The sequence below is a fragment of the Pelobates fuscus genome, chromosome 6, assembly GCF_036172605.1.
Source record: "Pelobates fuscus isolate aPelFus1 chromosome 6, aPelFus1.pri, whole genome shotgun sequence".
NCBI classification, from domain to species: domain Eukaryota; kingdom Metazoa; phylum Chordata; class Amphibia; order Anura; family Pelobatidae; genus Pelobates; species Pelobates fuscus.
Window position 1 is genome coordinate 118,327,434 of NC_086322.1, and position 9,930 is coordinate 118,337,363.

Genomic DNA, 9,930 nt, shown 5'->3' on the forward strand with positions numbered 1-9,930 from the left:
CTGGCAGGTCCTACACTGCCTAATGTATACTAAAACATCCACAGATTCAGAACACATATATAGTACTTACCTGCAAGAAAGGACAGAAGCAGAGAGCAGCTGCCTGTAGGAACTCTGACACATAATGAATGACTGAAACAAACGGGTGTGGCAAATAAAACAAACATTTAAAGGAAACCTGGAGACTGGGAAATCCAGGGACGAACTATAGGAATGAACCCAGAAATCCCAGCATAAAGAAAACCAGACATAGAATAGAAAACCAAAAACCAAGAAAAACCAAACAAGAATTGAAACAAAAGTACTGGATACCAGAAGTCAAGTCCAGACATCAGAACAGAGCAGAGCAGATCATGACACCAAGGACAACCCCATCTCTGTATGGGAGGTCCAAAAAGCTGTCATAGATGGCACCGTAATGCAAATAGGGAAGATAGTCAAGAAACAAAAGCAGCAATGTATATCAGATCTCACTTTACATATTAGCATGCTAGAAATTGAACATCAACAATTGTTGACCACTACAAACTCTTGACAGCTGCAAGATCTGAATTGAAAGATCTTCTATCGCTTAAACCGATCACTAATTCTCACCAGGCAAACCTACTACATACATGGCAATAACTGTGGCAATCTACTGGCATAAGCGCTTAGAGCAAGGTGGCAAAACGAATTACATCCCTAAAATTAGGGTTCATAAGACATGAAAATCGACCTAAACACAGACCGACAGCGATGGTCCTCAGTACTAAATGGTCACTGGATGCAGGGCGAGGCCGGCTCCTCGAGTTTCAGTCCCCTGGAGGTGAGGTCTTCGACATCCAAGTTGGGGCTTCGTCAAAGGTGAGAGGGGTGGACGGCCGCTGCACCACTATCCTGCCTAACAGCACCCAGGACCGGTGGGGGTGATCCCGGTCCTCACCCAGAGGCTATGCAATCCAGGCCCAACGACACTACCACCCCAATCGGGTGCTCAAACGCAGCACATAAGATGGCGAATGCCATGTGTGCCGAGGTCGGTGAGAAAGGCTGCTCAAAGTGCTCACAGCAATCAGTGAGGCTTCCAGACAGAAACTCGGAGGGTCTGAGAAATCCATGACTTCCCTAAACCACATCGCAGCCCAACAAGAGATCTCTTACCCGTCCCATCAACGATCCATGCCAACGGCAAGCAGCGACGGAGACATAGCCGAGCCGATAACAGCTGCTACACTGGAGGGACGGTACACCGCACAGCGACTACCCCCGCCAGCGACTAAAGACTCTGCCGCCAAGCAAGGTATTCCCACAGACCACATACCCACTTTACGCACATCCTGCAGTGCGGCGGCCCCAGAGAGGGGTTACATGTGGCACCCAGCAACAAACTTTACTGGACTACGTTCAGCTACCTAGCTCGGCGGACTCTAACCTCCTGCTGCCCAGACGTGGCAGTCTTCATCCAGCACGCCTGTGGCCCAAAGGAAAACAACGAGGAGTCCAGCGACACGCCTGGAGGGACTTTGCCCGGATCCCTGCCCTGGCGGACAATCGTACCCTGTCCCACTGACATGGCAGATCAGGCATAGGCTAACCACAAGTCGGCTTCTACCTGCGAAGTTCCATGCCCGCCATGCAGACGGCTCCTAGAGCTTGTACCAGATCATGCATTTTAGACCAGCCATTGTGATATTTTACACAAAGCTTACTATTTAGACCCAACATGTTTATAAGCTTAGTGGTCCAATATACCAGTCCGGAAGACAGCCACTAGAGGCCACTTTCTCTGAAACTGCTACGATTACATCAGGCAGGGTTAACCCAAAGGGACCTGGCACCCAGACCACTTCATTGAGCTGAAGTGGTCTGGGTGACTATAGTGTCCCTTTAAAACAAGAATACAGTCAAAAGATAAGGTCAAAGCGCACACAAAAGAAAGGAAAATTATTACGTTGAATATATAGTACACTTGGTAAAGGATGGTGAATTTTCCTATATATATATATAGTATACTTGATAACAGGTGGTACAATTTACCTATACAGAGATATAAACAAAACACAGCATAGTGTAATCTGTATATATATTGAATAAAAGGGAGGTTCAGAGCTCGAAACACTCACAATTGTTTGAGCTGATTAAAGTTGGCTCTGGACTTATAGAGCATGTATGTCTCCTTTAACCCCTTAAGGGCCAAACTTCTGGAATAAAAGGGAATCATGACATGTCATACATGTCATGTGTCCTTAAGGGGTTAAGGACATAAACAGCCTTTCTCCAGATGGTGGAAAGTTGGAATCAGGAACAATGAGTTGGAGATATTTTTAAAAGTAACTTTTAAAAACTTGTAACAGGACAGGCAGGGCAGTCCTCCCTGGAAACAGGGCAGGCCTCACTTGAAATAGGACAGGACAGGGCAGGCCTCTCTGGAAATGGGACAGGCAGGGCAGGCCTCTGGTTACAGTACAGGCAAGGCAGGCCAGGCCCCTAGATAGAGGACAGGCAAGGCAAGGCAGGGCAGGCCTCTAGATACAGGACAGGCAAGGCAGGGCAGGCCTCTGGATACAGGACAGGCAAGGCAGGGCAGGCCTCTGGATACAGGATAAGCAAGGCAGAGCGTGCCCCTGGATTCAGGACAGGCAAGGCAGGGCATTGCTCTAGATACAGGACAGGCAAGGCAGGAACACAGGGGGGCAGCCAGCATAGGATCACAGGGTAAGAGGACCAGACCAATACCAAATATTATTGAACTGGCAAAGAAGAAAGGGTGGGGCTCAACTAAATAGGGATAGGTTAATTAGAAAGTAAGGCCAGCTGGAAACAGAAAGAGATCTCAGTCTGGGTGCATTAGCCTGGAATAGCACCACAAACAGGTAGTAAGTAGCACTGTGAGGTACTGCACCAGACTAAGACTAAACACAATCGTGACACCTTTGAACCAGCACCAACCCACCTAATATTACCCTATTGTCACAGTTGATCCCTGAAACCCAGCATACTATGTCTCACAAACTATATTTCCAATTGAAACACTTTATACAGTCCACAATTGCAAAGCCCATACCACAGATGGAGAAGACAGGATTTAAGCAGATGTGTGCTTCTCCAAAACCAATTAAATGCCACCAATCTTTATTCTATTGAATATTAGAAAAATCAACCATGCATTAACAACCAACATTTATTAGGACTTGGGCTAGGGAACTCAACTTACAATTGAGTTCACAGGGGTGGGAGAAAACCATCTTACTAACTTTTCTTATACTCAAATTCAATTAGTTAATTACAAGCCATTGAGTAGATAGCACTTGATGCCCCACACTCTACATACAATGTCACAGGTAAATTCTTCTGTCCTTTGGAGATGGGAGATGTGGGAAAAAAACTGACATGGCTGCTCAGATTTGGTTGCCCTGTTTAAAACTACGAATCTTCTGGTCTAAGATTCATAATTTGGTATGCTCAATAACCTCAATGCTCATACCCTTTATACCTAATACAATGCTGTTCCATACTACATCACTATCTCCAGGGAAATATAGGCGCTCTCACACTGCATCTTCCCAGTTTAGCTAAAGTCTTAATCCAAACTGTTTGGAGATCATCCAGAATTATCTCCTCCCAGGAGTGGATAGGGAAAGTAGAAACTCTGAGTTGTATGGATGAGGCTCACTGTTCTATAGACTAGGAATACCCTACATATTTTAAAAGTTGGGACCCATGATGTAAATTCCTACAAGAGTTGCACCAACCGCTAGGGGAGAGAGGCCCACATGTCCCGGTCCCTGTTGCCACTTCAATATAAGTTTTCCTAGGTCATGAGGGAGAAAAGGAGGCCTTACAGTAAAAAAAATGGCCCATTAGGGGGACCTGAATAAATGGGAGGCATGATAACACCTGCATGCTAGGAGGTGGGGAGGAGTGGGAACTCATGGGGAGAAGAAAGTGTCAGCGTGGAGGGCATTGCAGAGAGCAACGGACCGGGAAACGCTCTTGTGTCTCGAAATTTGCAGTTCGAAGGATAAAGAAGTCAGATGAGACCGGGCTTCAGTTTAAACAGGGTGGACTGAGACCACTTCTCCTCTGGGGGACCCTTACCATAAGGAGGACAGGTGGTGAGGAGGTGAGCGTGTGCGGCGGCCTTTAAATAATTTTACAGTGGACTCTATAATTTAAAGAATGGTGAAGGATGATATTGAAAAATATTTACAATCTAAAATTATCTAAAATTCTGAGATTTGATCTTAATAGGACCATTACAGAGGATTAACATTCTATGGCGGTCCACAGACTAGAAAAACAAAAAACTCCGGGCCAAGATTACTTTAGTAATCCTTTTTATAAAAAGAATGTGGTGGTTATTTTTCTCCCCACTTGTTTGGAATGCAAAATTTAGTAGTTGAAAAGGGTGCCTTCCCAGATGAGCTTTTCAGAGCTAATATAATATCTATATTAAAACAAGGAAAATGCCCTATTATCATTGAAAATTATAGACCTGTTTCACTTCTACATAATGATGTTAAATTATTCACGTCTAACTTTGCAGATAGACTTAAGAAAGTGGTAGAATCAATTGTACATTCAGATCAGGTGAGATTCATTCCAAATAGAACAGATAACTCCAAGTCCAGAAATATTTTAAATATATTAAATCTGGCCAATAATGCCCACCTTTCCATGCTAACCATGTCGGTGGATGCAGAAAAGGCGTTTGGACTGGTTTCAATTACTAAATGGAACAAAGCAGGGCTGTCCACTCTCCCCCCTACTCTATGTAATTTCATGAGAATCCTTTGCAACTAGAATAAGGGAGAATACAAATATCAATGGATTTCTGGTTCACTCAATGGAACTAAGAATGAATCTATACACAGATGACACTTTAATAACATTAACTGATCCAACCACCTCGCTGAATCACCCTATGACTGAGTTTTCTATATAATTGAGGTTTCTAATTTTAAAATCAATATAGAGAAATTGGTTATTATGGGCTGTAATCTAACTCCAGATATGAAATATAGAATTAAATAAAATTAAAGTATAAATTTAAATGGGCTAAAAAAATTATAATTTCTAAGAATACAAATATCTAAAAATATTCAAAAATATGTTGAAAGCAACTTCTTGGAATTGCTAAAATCTACAAATCATCTTTTAAAGGAATGGAAAAACTAGTTTTTTTTCCCTATCTTTGATAGGAAGAGCAAATATTGTAACTAACTAATAAATTAATCTACCTGTTCCAGATGCCCCCTCTTAAAAGATGCTCCAGCAAAGTTTTAATCTTTACATTTGGAGGGGGAAACATCCAAGACAAAAGATTTCATTATTGTCCCAGAAAAAAGAAAAAGGTGGGCTAAACTTTTCACATATTAATTATAGTTATAATGCTAGTGTTAGAGACGTACAAAATACCGCACTCACCAAGTAACCCAGGTGCTCTGAAACTAGGGCTGGCCAGGCCTACCTTCTAAGATATGCAGAATAAATAATGGTTCAGGCACTCCGAGATTACAAAAAATAGCAGCTTTAATGGGGCAAAAATAGCAACATTTCGACATTCCCAGGTCTTTATCAAGCTTAATAAAGACCCGGTAGGGTCGAAATGTTGCTGTTTTTGCCCCAATACAGCTGTTTGTTATTCCGGAGTGCCTAAACTGTTATTTATTCTGCATTATGCTAGTGTTATCAGACATATATTTATAATGTTCAATTGGATATCAAATATAAAAAAAGCTGATATGAGATGGAAACACTCGGCTTAGAGAAAACAACTGTAGATCAAATAATTTGGAATAATTTGGTTTTTATCGTAAAATTTAAAGTTATATTTTAAAGCATCTTTCTGATATATGAGGCTCTATTAAACAATTTCTAAGTATTAAATACAACAAAATGTATGTATCTCTGGGATTGGATGTTTTGGAAACTAATTACAAAAAATCTAGATTTAACCAAATGGAAAGAAAATCTAACATTATATATAAGCAAGCAGGGAACGCAGGCACTGGCAGTGCCAGCCAGGCACCGTGAGGCACACTGACTCAGTCAGCAGCACAGTAGTGCACAGCTCTCAGAAAGCACCACTAAAAATAAAAAAAAGTCTCAGGAATAGTCTCAAATTTAACAAGTGAGAAATGGCAGGCACACCAAGACGAACAGAAAATCTCTAAGACAAGTAATGAGGCTAGCACAGCACAAAAGCACAGTGTTTCACCATCAAAACTCAGTCAAAGAAGGGCGGAGAAAGATCCTCTGCCTGCTTTTATACTGCTGATTAGTTATTTTTCAAATCCCAACTAAAGCACTCACCATTAGATAAGCCCCTACAGCATCATGTCACAGGTGTGAGCTGATTAGATAAATAAAAATCAGCTGACTCCCAAACCCATCTACAATACAGTACATACCATTGGATAAGTCCCTACAGCATCATGTCATAGGAGTGAGGTGATTGGACAAATGAAAATAAACTTACTCCCATACGACTCCTCTTTGTTTCATACAAGGCATCCGAATGAACTAATACACAAATTGAGGCAAATTAGATCATTCGTTCATTCGTTTCTACCATCCCCATGTAAAGCAATGCATTGAAAAAGCACAAATGAACGAATGATTTGTTCGTTCGGTTCACAAACGTTGCTCGTTCAGCAGTCTGCATTGCAATACATTACAATACTGCCTGTCAGTAATTCAAAAAGCCACAGTGTAATTCAAAAAGCCGAATGAACGAACTTACGAAAGGCTCATGGAAGAATTCCGATGGACGACCATTCGTTTGTTCGTTCATTAGTTTGTATAGCCATTCGTTATTCAGTATTCGTACCAATGGACGAAAATGCATATTTTCGTATGAAAATCCATTCGTACGAATACGAATGCCCAAGTCTGCTTATTACTAGCCCCCTTCCATTAATGTCTCTTTCATCCCCCCTTCCATCCATGTCTCTGTTCCCCATCTATGTCTCTCCATTTTCTTCCATCCATGTCTCCCTCCTATGTTTCTCCCCCGTGTTTATCTCCCCTACTCCCATCCATGTATCCCTCCCATGTCTCTCTTCACCCGTTCCATCAATGTCTCCTTCCCTCCCATCCAATATCTCTCTCCCTCCCATCCATGTCTCCCTCCGTCCTTGCATCCATGTCTTTCCCCCATGTCTACACCCCCTTTCATTCATTTCCCTCTCCCTCCCATCCATGTCTCCCTCCACCCTCTTCCTCCCATCCATGTCTCCCCCCCACTTCCTCCCATCTAAGTCTCTCATCTTCCTCTACAAGCAGCAGACAGCTGCCTCCTTCACAGAGCCAGCACCCTAGGTGAAGGTAACATGGCTCTGCACTCCTACAGATTGGTGCCCCCCTCCCTGCTCTTTAACCTGTAATTGCAGGGGAAGTCCTCCTTGAAGTCCTGACTCACTCTGTCAGAATGAGCGTTGGATAATCATGTGACTCCTACGCAGCGCAGGAGGCGGAGGCGCTCCCTGCTAGTGTAGTGCGGTTCCCTTATGGAGCCGCACTGAAATATCTTTGAAATCTTTTTTTTTTTATTAGAGAGTTCTCACTTTTTAAAAAAAAGTTAGATTTCTGGGATATTATGTAGACTCTGCGGGCGTCCAGGAGCCGCAAATAAAATGTTGGGATGTCTGCACTATATACACACTGATCCTATAAAACACACTCTCTGCATCCACTACACTTACTATCTGTCTACACACACAGTCTACATCCACTATCAACACAACGCATCCACTACACACACACTCTGAATCACCTCTACATACACACACACACTATAACCTTCTGGGCGGACTTCGGACGAGCCTAGTGGGTGGATTTGAGGTCAAGCCCCCCGGGGCCTAGACCTTGAGCTGTGTAAGAGGCCCCCACATTTCTGATGGTAGCCCTGGTAGGCAAACTTTGGCACTCCAAATATTGTGGACTGAATCTCCCATAATGCTCATACAGCCATAATGCTAGCACAGCATCAAGTTAGATGTAGTCCAAAACATCTGGAGTGCAAAGGATTTAAGCTTTTGTCAAAATAACTGCTAGACAATGGTCTCAAGAATAAAGCAATAAATAAGAAGGATTTTATTTTTTTTATAAAGTTTCCTAGCACAGCAGCCTTTAATCATCTCCCAAAATTCCACAAGAATTTGGAACAACCATCAGGAAGACCCATTATAAGTGTGATAAAATCATTGACAAGTAAACATTATGTATGTAGACTTATAACAGCAACATTTTTATAAGTGTTGAAAAAGTAGTACAAGCAAGTTTGTTGGAAATAAAATATGTAAGCCACACCAACAGGTCCCTTCTGTAACGAGAATATACCCCTACACGCAGGATCCAGCCAAACAGAAGACAGCAAAGAGGAGAGATACGTCTACCGGACCTTAGAGTGGCCGGACTCGACGTAATAGGAGAAGTACAGAGTCAGGAACGATCCGAGGTCAAGGGCACAAAGAGACAGCGTAAATGAGAACTAGCCGGGGTCTGGTACACAGGAATCAGCAAGCCAGCAAACAATACAGACAAAGATAAAGCGAAAACGAAGTCAGAATACAAAGCCAAGGTCAAATACGGAGAAACACAACTGAACACAACAAGCACTAAAGGGAACTGTAGCAGAAACCACGATAGGGCAAGGAACTAAGGGAAAAGGGTAAGTATAAGTAGCCTTAAAACTAATGTGATTGGCTCCTGTCACTTCCACACCCCCAAAAGGTAAGTGTATGGGGTGATTGGCATGACAGGAGCCAATGGGAGCCTTTTTGCAATTTAGGCTCCCACTGTCTCTTTAAGAGCGCGCCCGAGACTCGCGGCGCGCTCTTAGCTGCAGGCGGGACACGTGACCGCGACTCGCGGTCACTGCCCGTCTTCCTGTTTGGAGAGTCGGATGAGCCGCACGCGGCTCGTGCAGCCACAGGACCGCGCGCGGCTTGAAGAGATGACCGCGGCCGGCCCCCGGATAAGGTAAGTAACGCTACAGTACCCCCCCCCCCGAGGACACGCCCTCTGGGCGGGCAGGACCAGGCCTGGCAGGAAAACGCGAATGGAAAGAGCGCACAAGGCGGGGAGCATGAACAGCATCCGCAGAAATCCAACTGCGCTCCTCAGGCCCATAACCCTTCCAATGTACCAAGTACTGAAGCCGACCCCTAAGGAAACGAGAGTCAAGAACAGCAGACACTTCGAACTCCTCATGACCCTCCACAGAGACAGGAGGGGGAGGGGGAGTATGCCGGGTAAAGCGGTTGCGTACGTAAGGCTTCAACAACGAGGTGTGAAAGACATTAGGTATAAGCAGATTCTTAGGCAGACCCAAGGCATAAGAAACGGGATTAACCTTATGTATAATGCGATAAGGACCAATGAAGCGGGGAGCCAATTTCATAGAAGGCACCCGGAGGCGAATATTCCGTGTGGAAAGCAAAACCCTGTCCCCCACAACATAGGAAGGAGCCGCTCTGCGATGCTTGTCAGCCTGAGCCTTCTGGCGGGCAGCAGAGTCCACCAAAGAACGCTGAACCTGTTCCCAAGTATTACGTAAACCAGCCAAATGCTCATCCAGAATTGGCATGCCCTGTGAGGAGAATGCAGCCGGAAGAACAACGGGATGCTGGCCATAGACAACGTAAAAAGGGCTTTTGCCGGAAGAATCATGAGTGGCGTTATTCCGAGCAAACTCAGCCCAAGGAAGCAGGTCAGACCAATTGTCCTGATGGTGAGACACAAAACAACGGAGGTACTGCTCCAGAGACTGGTTGGCACGTTCAGCAGCTCCATTAGACTGGGGATGGTAAGCGGAAGAAAATGAGAGAGAAATACCCATTTCCGAACAAAAGGCTTTCCAGAACCTGGAAATAAATTGGCTACCCCTATCGGATACAATAGATACGGGAATACCATGTAACCGAAACACTTCTCTAGCGAAGATAA